We start from the raw sequence: 19,835 nt of genomic DNA, 5'->3' as shown, positions 1-19,835 counted from the left end.
TATAGCTTCGTGACGCTTGTATGAAATGTTTACCTCGGCACATGACGTTCACGTATTTAGAGACCTTCTGAAGTAGACGTGATAACACGAATCGAATTCACAGACGCGTAAGAATCGTAACCAGCCGGTACAGAATATACGAAAGTATAACAGAGTTTCTCAGATAACTTAAGTACTTTTTTTGAATACATTGTGAGAGCAAACAGTGATCAATGTTATTACTAATATTTACGATCAACAACAGTCTTGGTCACAAATTATTTATTCCGATGACCGGTTTCGACCACAGCTGTGATGATCTTCAGACCAATCAGCAAGAACCTCCTTCTGGTGGTAGTGATTAACCACCAGAAGGAGGTTCTTGCTCATTGGTCTGAAGATGACCATAGTTTTGGTCGAAACCCGTCACCGGCATAAGTAATTTATGATCAAGACTGGCCGTCCGTGGTGGTCGAGCGGTCCTAGGCGCTTCAGTTCGGAACCGCGAGGCTGCTACGGTCGCAGGTTCGAATCCGGCCTCGGGCATGGATGTGTGTGATGTCCTTAGGTTAGTTAGGTTTAAGTAGTTCTAAGTATAGGGGAATGATGACCTCAGAAGTTAAGTCCCATAGTGCTTAGAGCCATTTGAACCATTTTGATCAAGACTGTTTTTGACAGTAAATATTAAGTATATATGAAGATGGTATCTGTTCTTGCGGACATGTCCGAAACAACAGATACCATTGGTGACCGGGCAGCTCGTTAGAATGAAATTACAATGAAATGAATACCCCTAGGTGTTGCAGGGGTTGATATGTCAACGGGGACAGTTCAAAATGTGTGCCCCGACCGGGACTCGAACCCGGGATCTCCTGCTTACATGGCAGACGCTCTGTCCATCTGAGCCACCGGGGACACAGAGGATAGTGCGACTGCAGGGACTTATCTCTGCCACGGCTCCCATGAGTCCCACATTCCCAACTTATTCTCCCGCAATATATCCATAGTGCCCCCGCCCATTATACTCATTACTCGCGGCTTTTTGCCGATTCCCGTAAGAGTTTGGGCACTGTTTGTGTCCAGTACATAGAGGGTTGGTTGGTTGATTTGGCGGAGTTGACCGAAAAGCGAGCTCGTCGGTCTCATCCGATTAGGGAAGGATGGGGAAGGAAGTCGGCCGTGTCCTTTCATGGGAACCATCCCTGTATTTTCCCTGAAGCGATTTAGGGAAATCACGGGAAACCTCAGTCAGTATGGGCGGACGCGGGTTTGAACCGTCGTCCTCCGGAATGCTAACCACTGCGCCACCTGGCCCGGTTAGACAGAGGGTCTAGAACTTGAGTCTCCTCAGCGATCAGTACATAGTGGCGGGATCCCACGACCCTGTAGGTCCTGGCCAGTCGCATTAGTGAGCACGACTATATGACCCTACCTCCGTCCTCACATTCCTGTCATATAAACATTCCTATGTCCAGAAAAATTACTACATGCTGTCCGCCCCCGGTAGCTGAGTGGTCAGCGCGACAGACTGTCAATCCTAAGGGCCCGGGTATTGTGTTGTCCTAATCATCATCATTTCATCCCCATCGACGCGCAAGTCGCCGAAGTGGCGTCAAATCGAAAGACTTGCACCAGGCAAGCGGTCTACCCGACGGGAGGCCCTCGTCACACGCCATTATTACTACACGCTAAACTTGGCAAGCGATACGCGCGTGTTTCTCTGTCCGCAAGTTAATACAGTTAGGCTAGCAAAAATTACACACTTTGTATGCACAGCCCGCTTTCCGTGCCAAGTTTGCCTGTGTGTTGTCAGAGGATGTTTCACGCTTGGCAGAGATACAAAAAAATCTAGAGGTGTTGCAGAACGCTATGGCGTACTGCCCACACGTGGTAACTCATCTAATGCAGAGAACAAATGATTATGAGAAATGAATACCAGCAGAGTTGCTCAAAGTATGTGTCGAATACCTGTACTCTAAACTTAAGCATCAGTGTTTCGAGACAACAAAGCTGCCTTTCTTCCGAAGATGCGTACTTATGTATTTTGAGTATCTCTGTCATTGTTACGACTCGAGCAACGCGTCTCGTAGTTCATTAGACGACTCCAAACGCTGGAGCTGTGCTCGATGATTGTTCGGGGTCTTCTGATCAGTTTTCCTTACAAATCCATCCTAGAACCTTTCCATCAAAACTTCCGTTCGCCTTCCGTACAACAGAATTGGCGTGTTCCTACTATTTCATATAAATGCTTCGTATAATCCTAAACTATTTCAGCAACGTAATGTGCTACAGATAGCGACCAAAAGTTTTGTTATCAGATACTACCGGTTCCTTCCGCTTTGTTACGGGCATCTTTCTCCTTTTCATCATCATCATCATCATCATCATCAGCCAATTCAATCATTAGATGATGTGGCCTCTTCGAGTTGTGGATTCTTTCTCCTTTTATCTACAATTAAATACAGCTGACATTCATTAGACCAAGTCTTTCCGCATTTCTGTACGATCATCCAGCGCCGGTGCTTTCCTTTCCATCTGAATTGTATGCACTTGTGATTTTTTTATACTTATTTAACCAGCAAACTGTTCTCAGCAAGCCACGAATTGATGTTAACCGCTACTCTCTTTGCTAAATCGTATATATTAAGCTTCCGCGTATTTTACAATGACATCCGTGACATCGACAAAAATTCGATTCTTCCATAAAGTTTCGTAACAGAGTATTGACGCATGTAATAAAACAGTTTATTTAGAACAAATCTTGTGCCACACCTTCCCATTTCATAGCAGCCAGACCAGATATTTGTTCCCCGTTTGTTGAACTGAAGAAAAATCCTACTTACTAGGCATTGCCTTAGAAAGTAAGCTTGTGCAATTGCACCAAAATGATAAAAAATTCATGTGGGAGAACGAAATTCTTTAGTGAACAACCATAGATATGTACGATACCGAGCATCCAACCTCTTTAACAATATCACATACTTTTAATTCCATGATAAGAACGCCCTATTCGCTTGGCGTAACTTATGGATTTGTTTTACGTAAAATATCAGCTACGTAGCTTCGTAACACTTCTATGAGAATACCGCAGGTTCTATTCGTGCACGCGTTTGTGGCCTTCCTGTGCCAATGAACGCGTGTTAAACAGCTCGCCAATGAAACGAGCGGAAGCTCTCGAGCTCCGCCTACTCAATCAGCACGTCGCAAGCAGATCTATCTCTGCCTCAGAAGAAACTCCGCTAATGTTGCCGAGAGAAATGGAGAAATATTTCTTCTGTTACCAGTAGCCATCTGAGATGAACAAACAGCTCAAGTGAATTTTATTACCCCGATGTGATTCTAGTTGCTGGAAAATAGGGGAACCCCTTTAAATTCCTGGAATAACCATCTAGCGAGAGGGATTCGCGTCACATATATACGAAAAGGGAAAAGAACAGCCTTTCATGGACTGTGGAGGACGTTCTTGAAGTAACCATCATTGAAATCACTCCTTGGAAGAACGGAGGGAAGAGGTGGACGGGTAACGGACTTATATTGCTGCAAATATTAGTCACGGGTATGGAAAGTCACTCATAAGGGGAGGCCACGACGTTTGGAACGCGGATTTCCTGCAAATTTCGTACACTCTTAGTACTCCATTAGGACAACAAAATGTGTAAGCAAGTAGCGTGTACATCTCAATTGTTATCGAGAAAATCGCAAGATAATTTCGGTCGTCAAATATATACCTGTGCGTGGCCATTTTTACCATGAAGTCGATAGTTATGAATATTATATTATTTGTGATAATAAAAACTTGTAGACTGCCAAATAACATTGTAAATTTAATAAAAGTTCATCCGATTACACGTATTTTTCCCATTATATCAATTGTAATATAAATAGTAAAGAAAATGACTGTGTTGAAAATAAAGAAAAACTGACGAACGGAACTCGATCCAGCGACCCAACGGTTACGGGGCTTGAACGCTAACCAGTCGGCTGCCGCCGGTTGATGATAAAAATGGCCACGCACAGGTATATATTGGACGTTCGAAATTATCTTGCGATTTTCTCAATAACGCTTCAGAAGTACCTGTTACTGCTTACACATTTTGTTGTCCAAATGGATTACTACGAGTGTACGAAGCTTGCATTAAATCCGCGTTCCAAACGTCGTGGTCTCCCTTGTCAGAATTTACGTTTCTGTCATTTTATCGTAAAATTTTATCTTAACATATAATTGGAACTGGTCACTGGAGTTGTTTCAGGATGGAATTCCTCTTTCGCCAACGCTTCCGCCATTTTATTACCTGGAATGGTACTATACGCCTTGATCCATAACAGGCGCACTTCATTTTGATATCGACTGAGGCGGCACAGCGGTAAGACGCTCGACTCTCATTCAGATTTAGGATTTCAGTGGTTTTCTTAAAATGGTCGAGGTAAATGATGGAATGGTTCCTTTGAAAAGCCGACTTCGTTACTCGATCCGAAAATTGTTCACATCAGCGTGTAATATCTTTCCTTCCTTTCTGCCTTCCTCTTGTTACGGAAGAGGAGAAGTAGTTCCAGTATCGTTGAGAGGGCGTACCTGTCAAAGTCCTAGCCCGTTTACTGGAATACAAATGTCGGTCTCTGGAGAACGACCGTGGCAGGGCGGCACATATGCACCACAGACGCCGCTATGAAATCTCATGTCTTAGAAGGAATATTCCAGAACCAGAAGCACGTGGTAGTAAAAAAACTGGAAAATCCGGCCTCAGGGTGTGTGTGGTGGTATTCGTTTGGCGGCCGAAGAAGGTGCCAAGTCGCACCAGTAAGACTTAGGACACGCCACGAGAGTTTTACGCTACACCCCATTGACTGGAGGTCGTACGAAAGATGATTCAATAGGAGAAAATCATGGGGAAGAAGATAAGTTCTGTTCAGAAGGGGAAACAGTTGCGCCTTGGAACACTCGTCAGACTATAACCTGGAACCAGCCCTGTAATAGAAGTTTTATTTTTTCGTTCCATTTTGAAATAACATCACTTTACGTGAGTGCAGTCTTATTCTGAAAGTGCAAAAATTATTCTAAAAAATACGATTTATCCAAATCTGGAAAACTGTCCCAAGGTACAACACGTCATGCACCAAGGAAAGAATATTCTATTCAATTTTAAAACTGTTACAGTGGAGAAAATCTTGTCAATACCGTATTTAGTTGTCTCTGTGTTACATTATTACTCTATTACACACCGGTAATTAGCAAGATAAATTAAATTAAGAAGAATTATGACCAAAAACTAGTTACAAGTTAAAAATATTTTGAAATAGACGCTATTGGCAATTAACAAAAAAAATGGTTCAAATGGCTCAGAGCACTATGGGACTTAACATCTATGGTCATCAGTCCCCCAGAACTTAGAACTACTTAAACCTAACTATCCTAAGGACAGCACACAACACCCAGCCATCACGAGGCAGAGAAAATCCCTGACCCCGCCGGGAATCGAACCCGGGAACCCGGGCGTGGGAAGCGAGAACGCTACCGCACGACCACGAGATGCGGGCGGCTGTTAACACATTTTCATTTTGGAGACAGGGCAAATTGAAAATCTCAGTTCATTTGCAAATATCACGTGCTCCATTTCCGTTTCAATGTACAAGACGGTGTACGAATGATGAATTATGGCTTAAGCAAGTAGTTTTAAAAATAAACAGAATTTTATTCGCCAAAAAATTCTGTGACCAAACAATTAACAATATCCTCAAAGTAGCTTTAATGTATTACACAGCACTTAAGCATGTATAACTCGCAACGTTTACAAACGCTACACGAAACAGTCTCTTGAATCACAACAACAAATGCAGTATAAAATTCCGGAAGTCTCCAGTGCTCAGTCGTTCACTACAGTGAAACACCTATCAGGAGGAAACATGTCTTCTTAGGCGCTCGAACTTCCAGGTACAACACTGTCCCCTATTGCGGAAGAGTTAAGATGCCTGACTTGCCACTGCTGCTGCTGCTTCCAGCTCGTAGACCAGCCAATGTCTGCCAGTGCCACTTTGCTGCTGACAGCTCTTAGGTCTTTTTCCAGCGATGGTTCAACGCTCCAGAACGCCATCACACATGGGCCACCCCTGCTGAACTGCTGGCCGTCCCCTTCTCTTTGGTTCATCCCTACCTCCCTCTGGCTCATTAGCGTTGACGTGGCCCCGACAGTAATACTCTCATTTTATGAAGCATTGCCCCACTAAATAAACAAAATTGTAAACTCATTGTAAAAACTATCTCTAGTGTCACACAGTCACAATAACCAAATGAATAATGCTCTGTGAGTTGCCGGTCAAAACTCCGTGTAACAATCGTAACTTCAGACATATGCTTTGCAAGTACTGTTAGATTGCTCGTAAAACACAAGCAAGAACATGATACGCTGTTGGTGTGCTATACTAGAGTGTACAGAGTCTGCTTGTTTATATTTACGCATTGGTTCAAATGGCTCTGACAAGGGGAGGCCGCCAATTGCGAAATTCAGATTCGATTCACACTGCGCATAATAAAAGCTCATGGCCAGAGGTGTAATGTGGCAAAGCAGCAAGATGCACTTCTCAGCCGTTGTCGAGAAAATCGACGGTTAAAAGAAACCGTTGCGGTGAAATACTCTCTACGATTAACAATTTTCTAGAGTGTCGTGGCGCAGCGGTAAGCGCTCGGGTTCGTAATCCGAAGATCGCCGGATCGAATCTCGCGCCATGCAATTTTTTATTAGTTTTTTGTAATTCATATATATATATATATATATATATATATATATATATATATATATATATATAAACTATTAATGAATTGCTTATGCATGTTGGTGAAGGCGGATCGCTCTCCAATTGTACCGCCTCCATTTTTTTTTATTTGTTCGTTGAATCTGATCGGGGCGGACGTCGTAAGACACCCTTTTAAGTTCGTTGTTAATCTATTAACTCAGTTTTTTTTTTTTGTTACAGAGGGCAGCTAACCCTCTGACCGAACACGCTGAGCTACCGCGTCGGCTATTTAACAGGGTGTACCAAAGCTCTCCCGTCCGCACTGATTTTCGACGATGTTATAAGTTGCGCTAGGGACCGCATGTACCTTCTTTCGAAGTTAGCAGGCAACTACGCTGTTATGCGGCTGCTCGTTTCGGCCCATTCAACATCTGTCCATGTGTAACGAGCGAGTAACGGAGTTTATATTTCATACCTGCCACAGCAGATTTGTGTTCGTGGGGGGTCTGTTCTAATTCGAACGTTTGACTTACACTATACGTATTCGTTTCGGAATATCGTTTCTACGTCTTCCGTTAACTATAGGTGGTTAACATTATGAAGACAACTAATAACATTTGTGAAATACAACTTTGTTTGCGGAAAACATAATGATGTTCGAAGTCGCCAGATTTTCCACGAGAAACGACTTTCAACAACTTATTATATGCATAATTGTTGCAACTGATTGCCGCGAATTATATATATATTTGAATTACAAAAAACAAATACTAAAAAAACATTTGAATTACAAAAAATACTAAAAAAAAAATGTTGCATGGCGCGAGATTCGATCCGGCGACCATCAGATTACGAACGCGAGCGCTTACCGCTGCACCACGACGCTGTAGAAAATTATTAATCGTAGAGAGTATTTCACCACAACGGTTTCTTTTAACTGTCGATTTTCTCGACAACGACTGAGAAGTGCATCTTGGTGCTTTGCCACATTACACCTCTGGCCATGAATCTGAATTTCACAATTGGCGGCCTCCCCTTGTGAGCACTATGGGACTTAACATCTGAGGTCATCAGTCCCCTAGAACTTAGAACTACTTAAACCTAACTAACCTAAGGACATCACACACATCCATGCCCGAGGCAGGATTCGAACCTGCGACCGTAGCGGTCGCGCGTTTCCAGACTGAAGCGCCTAGAACCGCTCGGCCACACCAGCCGGCATTTACGCATTATATGCCCTCTTTTAAAAAATCATACATAAAAGATGTACAGAGACATCACTGGAATATATCACAGGATCAGACGACTTGCTGCTGACGATACAGACCGTATAACAAAACAAGATCAGAATAATAGCCCTAATTCGGTAATAGTAGTGAAATCAAGGTTTTTAGGAGTATTTGTGAGGGTTGCAGTCACCTTCATCAATTTATCTGACCAACAGCGTGGAGGTCAACAGGATCATTCGTGGATATGATAATTATCGCTATTACACTAACGGAAAAAATCGCAACAACAAGAAGGTGTTGTGAGACGTAGACGAAAATTAGTAAACGTGCTTCTACATCTGAAAGATGATTATTCAGATTACTCGCCAGTCGCATACGAGCAGCGCTAGTAGCGGCACTATGAGGATGCAAATCAGGTATGCTTTAAATAAACGCTGTAACGGTCGTGAGCGCTAATTACCTTTGAGATAGGACGTGGCGATTTAATTTTAGTCAATGAGGCCTTTAAGGCGACAAAGAAGCCATTATCTACACATCACTGAGTTTGAACGATGTCGTGTAAGAGAGTTACGAGTAGCTGAAAGGCTTGGCAGGAATGTAGCCACTGCGTGTAACTGCTGTAGGCGGTCATCTCAGGAATGTGCTCCGGACGGGCACCCGGAACTACCGAGAAGGAAAACCACAGTGTTCGGCGTATGGCTCTGGCACTTAGTACAGCAGCTTCACCAGCAATTTGAGCAGCAGTTGGTGCCACAGTGACAACGTACTGTTACAAATCGGTTACTTCGAGGACAACTCCGAGCCAGACACCCTATAGCGTGCATCCCTCTGATGTCAGACCACCACCATTTCTGACTTCAATGGTGTCAAGCAAGAGCTTATAGGAGGGCAGGGTGTACGCCTGTTGTGTTTTCGGTTGAATGATTTCTGGTGAATGCCGGTTCGTCTCGGTGCCAGTGATGGCCGTGTGTCGGTTAGAGGGAGGCCGGTTGAGGGCCTGTAAGCAACGTGTCTGCACGCTAGACACACTGGACCCACACCTGGAGTTATAGTCTGGAGTGCCATTTTGTATGACAGCAGCAGCACTCTCGTGGTTGTAAGAAAATGAAACGCCTACAGCCGTCCTTATGATCTCACAGTGTAGGTACCAGTTTCGGCGCTTCATTGCGACATCTTCAGGGCGCAGTTGATGCTGATGCGTCTGTGGCCAACATAACTAGTTTACGCAAACTACCTGTAACTCATGTCGTCTGTCCAACCATCAACAGATGGTCTGCACAAACCAGCTATGTTGGCCACTGATATATAGTATATATTGATCGCGATAGCCCCTTTAGCATCAACTGCGGCCTGAAGATGTCACACTGAAGCGCCGAAACTGGTAGCTACACAATAAATAAGATCATGAGGATGGCTGTAGGCGTTTCAGTTTGTTACAACAGAGAACGGCCGTGGTGCCCCAGACCTCGAGTCAAAAGGATGGACATTCAAAAACTCTCGTGGTTATCACAAGCATCCTGACTGCAAATTTATACGTCAGTTTGGTGTTTCGACCTGTTGTGCTCCAATTCATGGAAAGCATTAGAGGGGGTGTTTTTCGACAGGATAACGCTCACCCACATACCGCTGTTGTAACCCAACACGCCCTCCAGAGTGTCAGTATGTTGCCTTGGCGTCTTCAGTCGAACACGTATGTGACATAATCGGATGACAATTCCAGCGTCTCCACAAACAGCATTAACCGTCCCTGTACTGACCGATCAAGTCATGGAACTCCATGCCAAAAACAGACATCCGGCCCCCGTAAAACATAATGCATGCACATTTGGGTGCTTGCATTCAGCATTCTGGCGGTTATTAATGTACCAGCATTTCGTATTTGAAATGGCTTTTCTCTCGCTTACATTAACCTGTGATCTTGCAGTATTAATCATTTAAATATGTTAGCTAGATAAACGTATTCCCGAAGTTTCAGTACTCTTAATTATTTTTTGATGTTGTTTTCCGTTTGTGTACTTCGACATTTTGCAAATTTTTCAGTCCGTAACAAAATCGCAGAGTTTTGTCTGTACCATAGTACAATGACATGTCTTATGCTGTGGCCTGCTGCGTTCTTCTAACTGCAGTTATCGGGGATAATTTCTTGCATACACTTTTGTAAGTTCAGCGTATGGTAGTGTAGGGCGCAGTACAATTCTTTTTTCTTCACCCTCATGTTTTCTGAAAGGTTACGGAATTTTCTTATAGATTTAATATATGTTCTGTAATATTCAGTGTTATGTAAACATAAGAGCAAGTACGACTGTCTCTCAAGAGCGAATTTGTTCCATTTCGTGAAAGAGGTAAGAAACATGGTCCAACAAATTGCAAGATTCCTTACTACGTCATTGTCTGAACCGATCGCAGTTCAGTATTTATTTATTGATCTAGAAAAGGTTCTAGATTTTGGGATACACAATTCTTATTGTTTATGACTGTGCGCGCTTTATAAGCTGATGCCTTTACTGGCGGGGCATGGAAAGTATACTTCAGACGGAACAACATAACTAGGATATGGACATAGGAGGTGGTTCAAATGGCTCTGAGCACTATGGGACTCAACTGCTGAGGTCATTAGTCCCCTAGAACTTAGAACTAGTTAAACCTAACTAAACTAAGGACATCACACACATCCATGCCCGAGGCAGGATTCGAACCTGCGACCGTAGCGGTCTCGCGGTTCCAGACTGCAGCGCCAGAACCGCGAGGCCACTTCGGCCGGCTAGGAGGATATGTGCGTTTTAATACAGCTAACGTAGGAATTTTATGCCTGTCCGTTTTCGTAAACAAATTGTGTGATTTTCGAGTCAGATACAGACGACGACTGCCGCTGGAGAGCGCTTCAGGCGCAGATAATGACGAGGAGCACGTTCCTTGTGATACAGTCAGCTCGTTTCTTATGCGTGCGTCGACCACAGTGTAAACCACGTCTGGCGCGCTTAGCGATAAGAAGCACGTCCCGTGTGAGGACGACTTTACAATTGTCTGAGGGCAGCATCACCTCTCACATTCCTTCCCCTCCCTCCTTTGCAAAAAAAAAAGTAATGTATGCAAGGCGGAAGAAATAACATGGTTGAAATAAGATCTTTCCTGAAGGTGCCAGTGCTATGTAGAAGGTGTAGAAGGTAAAACCTTCCAGTCTGTCTGCGGGCGTGCGGAGGGAACGTGTCTATTGCGGAGGGCAGGGGTCCCGACGGGCGCAGACATCGCGTTACGTACGGCCCATTGACGCGGTATGGCGCGCCGCATCGTACGCTGAGGGTGCCCGTCTCTCTGCCCACCGTCGAATCAATACCTGCTGTCAGCGATAAGGCTTTCTCAATGGAGATAAATAGGGCAATTTCCCTGCCCTACGTGTTCCGACGACAAATTTTTTACGGTACACATCTTGGTATGTGTACGCACTGTTACTCCTCATGTGTTAAAGTGCTCACGTTCAACGAGTGCGCTAGACATTTTCTTTGTGAAGTCACATAAAGAATGCGAAGCTGTGCAATTCACGAAAAGCGAAAACGCACTAGCTTCTGACCTCAGGGTTAAAGAAGCACGTGGGTGTCAGACGGATCACTGGGAGCATATCACAATACGAGCTACAGCCTTCACTGAACAATAATCAGTAGTTTAAAACGTGGCCGTAGATACATTTTAAGTTATATCTGACTAGTGAATCCAACAGCAGGTGCAGGCCATGAAGGCAACGTGTACCGTACTTTACTTCACTAGTGTGTTCTACTTAATAAATTAGCTCAGTGCTAGTGAAACATTTTACCAATAATAACAGTTAATCGTCAATTTGAAAGTAAACAGTGGTCGAACACCATAAGCAATAACGCGTGTTTTTGCAAGACCAGCTTGGTATCACAACCATAAACCACTCCCCATATATCACTCGCCAAGGAAGCTGTAAAGTCGTCCGCCAACGTTCCTTCTTCGATACCTGCAGAATCTCCAAACTTAACAGTTGCCTGTCCACTAGGCAGAGCAATTAAAGCCGAATCCGCTACTTTGTCTGCTGCATACAGTATGCTCTGCACTGTAGTGGTGCGTCAAATCTCAGTGGTTGCAACCTGTGTTCAATGTGTCTGAAGATGTATGTCGCTTGGGAACAGATGGAAACAGCGTTAGGTGGTTTTATAGAGCGCATTGAGGCATACTGCTGTTACACACCAAGATAGTACAGGAATGGAAGAGTAAAAATTTTCCGAGTACCCACAGCCCAGCACTTCTTCAGCACAGTAATGTGTCAGTTCAAGCCAACAACATAGCATAAACATTTCGACATGGTTAATTAATCACCATGAGAGTGACATTGACACATTATGTGCGAGAGAGAATGAGCTCAGCGGAAAAGAGTAACACAAGAGGACATCGAACTTCCTTGATTGCTCTCATTAAGTAAGATACATTAGATAGGACGTAAATATACGTATCAGGGACTTGAGGAGCTGTTGCGCCACTGAAACAAACCCGTTGAGCAAACTTAGCAGAACTAGAGACTGCAGACCACTTGGACTGATTCATTCATTATGACGTCACATAGCAAAGCCTCTCCTCAGTTCAATAAATACCCCAACAAGCCAACCTAGAGGCAGTGGATCAGTAGCATCGATGGTGTCCAGGTAGTTTGCACTCAAATCTCTGATTATTGTACTGTAACGTCTTGTGCAAGATTGTTCCAGTATTGTGACATTATGCCAATTACACTCTCACTGCCTGTATAATGACAGTAGTTCCATAACCTTGGGAACCGATGCCCGGGTCCAGGCCTGAAGCTGCCACTGATGAGTAGTCCATTGGTCTACCAACACCGCGTTCCAGTTCAGGGCAACATCATCTCTGATACTTCGACATCGTACAGACCGGAGGGCCTACCAAACTGCAGACCAGGATCAGTAGATATCATGACATCAGACATCACTGCATCCAACACCATGGTTCATTTGATGGGACAATGCGGGCAGTATCCAAAGAGGAAGAATATCGGGACAGTATGTGGACGAATTACACACCCACCGCGGTCACGGTTTCTTCGCAGAGGATCTGCCGCATGGGTAGCGCCTATGGGTAGCTATGCTGGCAACCCGCCGGACCACGAGTTGCCGGCCTATGCCGTGGGCTGACTCAGTGACCGCCCAGCTTGGCAGCCTTGAGTCTGTCACTGATGACAGCAGATTCCACTAAAGCCTATGCAGCAACCAGCTGCCGCTGAAGTCACAACTACGAGATGTATATTGAATAATAAAATAGGGAATAACTAATCTTATTTTACTTGCATCTAACGATATCCCACCCGACTGCAGGCCACAATTCTGACAAAACAGTAGGAGTTACCAGCCTGCGAATGAGCAGCTCCTACATTGTGAAATGTGGTTTTGAAGGTAACTGCTGGTAATTGGAAGTAATAATACAAAAATGCAGTCTTTCTTGGCGAATTTCATTGATGAGATCTTCTCGTGTTATCGGCTGAGCCATGGCGTGGTGTTGTCGCGATGTTACGACGATTTTCCTACTCCTCCTCATTCGGAAAAGTGTCGGGTTCGGGTTCGTGTCCGGTTCATTCCATTCTAGCCGCTGAAGCATGGACCACTCTGCCGAGGAATGAATGTGTGGGCCAAGTGCATCCCTTCCTGCGACCGGTCGTTGGAGGATCCCTTGGCAGAGTGGAGAGTGGTCTGGGCGTTGAATCCTGTTGCTCAATGTCTGTTCTAAAATGGCTCTGAGCACTATGCGACTTAACTTCTGAGGTCATCAGTCGCCTAGAACTTAGAACTACTTAAACCTAACTAACGTAAGGACATCACACACATCCATGCCCGAGGCAGGATTCGAACCTGCGACCGTAGTGGTCGCTCGGTTCCAGACTGTAGCGCCTAGAACCGCACGACCACTCCGGCCGGCAATGTCTGTTCTGCCTCTGCCTAATGAATGTTTATTTTTGATAATGCTACATCCTATGGAAGAGCTCAGCTGGAAACCGTTGATTTGTTTGGCAAGATCGTCACTTGATTAGCAAATGGCAGAACCCACTGGCACAGCACAGCACCTTTACCTGTTCAAAACCAAACATATGCCCTTCGTAGATGCTCTGCTCAACCACCGCAGACCTGTCGGATTGGGAGAGGTGAACAGTCCTGCGAGATGTAGAGCTAAGTCAGTGCTTCCACATTACCCTAGGAATCTTAGCTGTGAACGGCGCTATACCTTACATAGGCAGTGCTGTCCACAGCCAAAATTGCCAAGATAATGGAAAAGTACAACATAAAAACCATTGTTCAACTGTTAAAATCGAAAATATGCCTACCACCTCGGGCTTCGGCCACCTGGCGTCTACAGCATCAATTGCGAGCGCGCATCCAGTACATCCGCCAGACGCACCATTGCATCTTGCAACACTGTTCAGAACGTGTAACGCCCATTCTTCTCAGCCAAACTGGTACGTCTGTAGCAGCAGGGCCCACCACCAGCGAAGGGCTTGTGTATGTTTTTGAACAGACATAGGTGCTGAGGCGCTCAGCAGCTTCTGCATGTGGTCATCAGACAGTAGTGACAAGAGTACACGACGATCTCTTCGACATGGGCAGCGGTTTCCAACTGAGCTCACATGGAATGTGGCGTTAGCAAAAATACGTCAGGAACTGTCTGATGTGAAAGCTGTGGTGCAGAGGGTGAAATTGACAGGCAGCACCGGGGCTCGACGCCCAGACCACCTCTCTGCCCCCTTCACCACCCCACCAGCAGCGGCTGCTGCTACCGCTCTTCTGGAAGCAGTCAACTGGACCAACCGTTGGGCCCTCGGCAGAGCGGTCTCGGTCCATCGGCTATACAAGAACCAACTGGAAACGACACTTCGCCGAAGATGACGAACGGGCAACTCGTCTAAACGCAGCTACAACTAGACTGATAACCTGAGAAGATTTCATCAATGGAAGTAAGATGTTTTAAACGAGTACGAACAGCTTCCGTCATTGATTTAACATATAACGAGAGTTGGCATCTGAACTACCTCTTAATGGTGCTACTAAGCTGTGACGTTACTATTGTTCTAAAATCTATTATTTGATATTGTTAAAACAATTACAACTCAGAAACTGGCTGAGTAGTTTGTTTATATTGAGCGTTTAAAAATTAGTGTTGAGAAAACATGAAGCTTTTGCGTGATGTTTTCGTTGGATGGATTTTTAACAATTTTCGTAAAGTGCTTAAACAACAAGAATGCCTCTAATAGTTTCGTTCAACTTTTCCTAATCAACCATTTTCACAAAATGCTCTTTACAATTGGTTTGCAGAATTTCGTCATGGTCGTCGTCCTGTCGGCAATGAATTTCATAAAAGTCAATCGAAATCTGTTTTGGTTCTTATATACGCCGTGGAAATACAAAAATCTTACACAGCGTTTTAACAAGAGACGAGACTAAGCATAAAAAATAACTGTTTGGGTGTTCCAAGATGAACCTAAACCACGGAGCACTTCCAACAAACTGATCGCTTGCTTCTTTATTTACAAAAAGACATGTCGCCGCCATTAGCTTATAGAGTCAAAGACCAAGTCAATGCTAGGTACTAGACTACGGTTTGTTTGCCACAGGTCAAGAATAAACGACAACAAAGGAAACCACAATTGCGGTGAAACATGTTCAGTACATAACTAAGACATAATTGTATTCTTCTAGAAAGTGAATTTCTCCCATCTGGATATCTCACGATGAATATTGTGAGGCCATGCGCTGTTGCAACGTTTTGATGTGCTTGATAAAAGGGACAACACCGAGAGCGGCACTAGAGTGTTTGATCAGTAGCGAAAGAACTCAGTTCTTTCATGGCTCTCGAGAGAGAAATTCATCATCATGAATGTAGGGGGGCATATCGAATTGGTTTGACCAAATAGTAAAGAGCAGGAAAGTATCGCTGCTGATGTATGTGTATCGAACACTTACTGCAGTGATTCGGGGAAATGTTGACATGTAGCTCAGTTTCCACGTCAAGGAGGGGCTTGGCGTATCTAATCTCGCACCATACGGCCAAATATCGGAAATCCATCACGCATGTCCGTTCTTATTGCGCTTGAATGCGTTGAAATGTGGCCAGACTCGTTAGATACAAGCAAGAAACAATAGCATAATATCAAAGAAAATGATGGCTTTCTCTTTTTAAGCCCACCCAAAGCTGAAATCTTGCATAACATTACCTTGGGAGCAATAGGATTCTTGAGCAATTGGTTAGATAGTTCGCATATTAGCTCTGGTTTTCGAACTGGAGCAGTTACCCGTAATTAAGCTTTCTTCACTAAATATCGCGTACTATATGTAAGTGGTTGACAACACTTGGGCATGTTTTAATTCTCACAGCATGGTATGGTCTCATGATTGGATACAAACGCTGTAAATGTTTGTAAAGTGTTCAATATCGTGTATCCAGAAAAGGATTCATTTTTAAGAATTGTTGAAATAAGATGGTGATTTGACGCTTCTCAGACTGTTTAGTAAGAACTTCATGTGATGTACTCTATTATTAGCAGGCATGTTAAACAATGCCTCGTGAACGTAAATATAATACAGATAACTTCTGCAATATTTGCTTGGAGGAAATGTTCAATTAGGCCTTCTAATTAAAGAAAAAGAAAGAAATTTCTTGTATGTCAGTGTAAGACAAGATAGGATAAAAACAAAAGCATCACACGTATGTTGTACTGCGTGCTTTTGATCTTAATGAGTGGATGAATAGAAAAGAACGATGCATGCCATTTGGACTGCCGGAGATCTGGCGGGAGCAAATTTTTTCTGTACATTCCCTCTCCTCCTCCCCCCCCCCCCAAATAAAAAAGGAGGTCTCCATGAAGAAACAAGAGTTGCTTATTATAATACATACTTAGTATTTAACCGTGTTCCTCGTGTTAAAGATTTTTCTATTCCTGAACCATAACGATTGTGAGCTGCAGTGAATCCCCAACTGTAGATGAAGAGCCATCCAGTTCAAGAAATGTAGTCTACTCTTGAAACACATCCTCCTCGATACACAAGATCACACAAGGAACGGTCAGTGAAGTCTTCGACGATCTAGAATTTCCTCGAAATGAAACCGTACTATTGACATCAGTTTTAAAATATCTGCTGTATACGAGTCTGTGAAAGCGAACACGTTCCACAATATGCACAATATGAATAAAGAATCGGAGTATTTCTTTTGAACATAACTTCATACTCTGCAAAGACACAGACGCTGCGATGAGTGCAGTGAATCTGATATGCAGTCCAGATCAGCTGTGACTACTCACTGGCGTTTCGACGACTAGTGTAACAGCAGTACTTTTACACAATGGTAAAAAGTTCTTTCTACGCCTGCTATCAACAAAAACAAGAAACATATTCTAATATGGGAATACTGGATTCTAAGAGCTCCCAGACGACGACCTAATGGAAAATGGGTTGATTAACTTAGAATGCTCTGGCAACAGACAGGCACGAATTACAAATATTCTATTCAATGGACGTAAGTAAGTTAGTTTGTTTGTTTTTGTGGGTCATTGACTTCTGCCTGGTTTGATACCGACCTCTTTGTCTCACAGCAGTGATGTCTTTAACAAGTCCTATCATCTTGTTCCTTCTTCTGTGTTTTCCTTATATTCCTCTTCTAGCTGATTCTCTGGAGAACCACCTCATTTCTTATCAGTCCACCTAACTTTTAACATAATTCTATAGCACCACACATCTCATGCACATCAGTTCTCATCCTTTCCAGTTTAATCACCGCTGTCAAAATGCGAGTGTGACAAGAAACTGACTTCTAATTACTGAGAGGCTAACATTCATGTCCAGAAAGAAAAATAGAAGTGATTGATCTGTGGCACAATTTATGGGGTATTAGGCAAAATTATTCACCGAAGTACCCGACAAGATATGTATTATATTCTATTTCATAAAACAACTGGCCGTTCTTCTAGTAACAATTTATCGTAAAATCTCTGTAACAGAGAATCCTACATGGAACGACTTACGGTGGATTTATCGCGTAAATACTGTTTTTGGAGGAACTGGACGCCAGGCACATCCACTGGAAGAATGTTAAGAATTGTAATTCATCCACAAAAGAAGCTGAGATAGACATCTGGGTATAATCATTAGCGCGAGACATTTGCCGCGGCAGATTCGATTTGACACCGGATCGTTTAGTGGCTCCAGAAATGTTGTGTAAGTGAGCACGCAGAAGGATCTGTGTCACGTATGAGCTTTCTGTCAAAATTCTGGAATTGTAAGTTCCTACTGGCATTTAAATACACCCATTACAGTAACTAAAAGCACATTACGAAATGAAACCATTCTTAACGTTTGCATTTAGCCACAGAGGGTGTAATGTATTCGCACGATATGTACAGACATTTAATGGTGTGTCCGTTCGGATTATTTCGAACAATTAAGTATAAAATTCACGTGTACACGTAACAAGTATGAAGCCGGTATGTACCGTTCTGAACCGATCTAGTCCCAAACGATTTCTAATAACAAGGAGCCTAATTTAGTCCTCAGTCTAGTGAAGTAGTTAGGAGGATAATTCTGATTTAAGGCCCAGTAGATACTGAGTTCGCCAAAGATGAAACCTGGTCGCAGTTGGAATAGCAACGAGACAGAGACCGTATCAGAGCTGCTTAAACTCAATTACCAAACTATAAACTAAATCCGACTTGCCGAAAAAGGATCAGACCCATGTTACTTCCGCATTCAAAGCGTTAAAAACTGCGGCTGTTCACTGAGCGATTGATATACACTCCTGGAAATTGAAATAAGAACACCGTGAATTCATTGTCCCAGGAAGGGGAAACTTTATTGACACATTCCTGGGGTCAGATACATCACATGATCACACTGACAGAACCACAGGCACATAGACACAGGCAACAGAGCATGCACAATGTCGGCACTAGTACAGTGTATATCCACCTTTCGCAGCAATGCAGGCTGCTATTCTCCCATGGAGACGATCGTAGAGATGCTGGATGTAGTCCTGTGGAACGGCTTGCCATGCCATTTCCACCTGGCGCCTCAGTTGGACCAGCGTTCGTGCTGGACGTGCAGACCGCGTGAGACGACGCTTCATCCAGTCCCAAACATGCTCAATGGGGGACAGATCCGGAGATCTTGCTGGCCAGGGTAGTTGACTTACACCTTCTAGAGCACGTTGGGTGGCACGGGATACATGCGGACGTGCATTGTCCTGTTGGAACAGCAAGTTCCCTTGCCGGTCTAGGAATGGTAGAACGATGGGGTCGATGACGGTTTGGATGTACCGTGCACTATTCAGTGTCCCCTCGACGATCACCAGTGGTGTACGGCCAGTGTAGGAGATCGCTCCCCACACCATGATGCCGGATGTTGGCCCTGTGTGCCTCGGTCGTATGCAGTCCAGATTGTGGCGCTCACCTGCACGGCGCCAAACACGCATACGACCATCATTGGCACCAAGGCAGAAGCGACTCTCATCGCTGAAGACGACACGTCTCCATTCGTCCCTCCATTCACGCCTGTCGCGACACCACTGGAGGCGGGCTGCACGATGTTGGGGCGTGAGCGGAAGACGGCCTAACGGTGTGCGGGACCGTAGCCCAGCTTCATGGAGACGGTTGCGAATGGTCCTCGCCGATACCCCAGGAGCAAGTGTCCCTAATTTGCTGGGAAGTGGCGGTGCGGTCCCCCTACGGCACTGGGTAGGATCCTACGGTCTTGGCGTGCATCCGTGCGTCGCTGCGGTCCGGTCCCAGGTCGACGGGCACGTGCACCTTCCGCCGACCACTGGCGACAACATCGATGTACTGTGGAGACCTCACGCCCCACGTGTTGAGCAATTCGGCGGTACGTCCACCCGGCCTCC

General features: G+C 44.4%; 1 protein-coding gene and 1 non-coding gene across 2 annotated transcripts in view; both read right to left on the bottom strand.

The window, feature by feature from the left end:
• LOC126237064 (Y+L amino acid transporter 2) overlaps positions 1–19,835 on the bottom strand; it is a 336,835-nt gene that overhangs the window by 220,086 nt on the left and 96,914 nt on the right. The window lies entirely within an intron of this gene.
• Trnat-ugu (transfer RNA threonine (anticodon UGU)) lies at positions 821–894 on the bottom strand. The gene has a single exon. It is a non-coding gene; the product is annotated as a tRNA-Thr (tRNA).

The sequence above is a fragment of the Schistocerca nitens genome, chromosome 2, assembly GCF_023898315.1.
Source record: "Schistocerca nitens isolate TAMUIC-IGC-003100 chromosome 2, iqSchNite1.1, whole genome shotgun sequence".
NCBI classification, from domain to species: Eukaryota; Metazoa; Arthropoda; class Insecta; order Orthoptera; family Acrididae; genus Schistocerca; species Schistocerca nitens.
The sequence above is the reverse complement of the archived record's forward strand: the minus strand, read 5'-3'. Positions and strand labels throughout refer to the sequence as shown.